A 427-nucleotide genomic window follows, 5' to 3' on the forward strand; every position below is an offset into this window, starting at 1 on the left:
TCGTTTCGAGCTCTTGTGGCCATGCCTTGAAAGGCAGCATACATGGCATCCAGAAATCCTTGATTCTGTTGTGCCGGTTGATTAGCAGGCCTACGGCGAGGCGCCATTTCTTTCAACTGAAATAAAACTAGACTATTCAGTGGATTACAGATGTCACACATGTATGTACAATCCTGGGGTTGGTGGGATCACATAGTGCCTGTCACGCCCCCCAAACGGGGTGGGTGACGTGGAGCTCGGTTAGGGATTAATAAAGCAGATTCCCAGACCGGGCCCCACACTTAACTGCATTAAAATATAACTGAATTACATAATCCAGGAGCCTATGACACACATGGCTCCACCCCACAGGACATACAGTATCGTACATACATGCTCATGTAATTAATCATTACAACAGACATCAACCACAGTCTAGTAAATCCAA

The sequence above is a fragment of the Morus notabilis genome, unplaced genomic scaffold (genome assembly GCF_000414095.1).
Source record: "Morus notabilis unplaced genomic scaffold, ASM41409v2 Scaffold577, whole genome shotgun sequence".
NCBI classification, from domain to species: domain Eukaryota; kingdom Viridiplantae; phylum Streptophyta; class Magnoliopsida; order Rosales; family Moraceae; genus Morus; species Morus notabilis.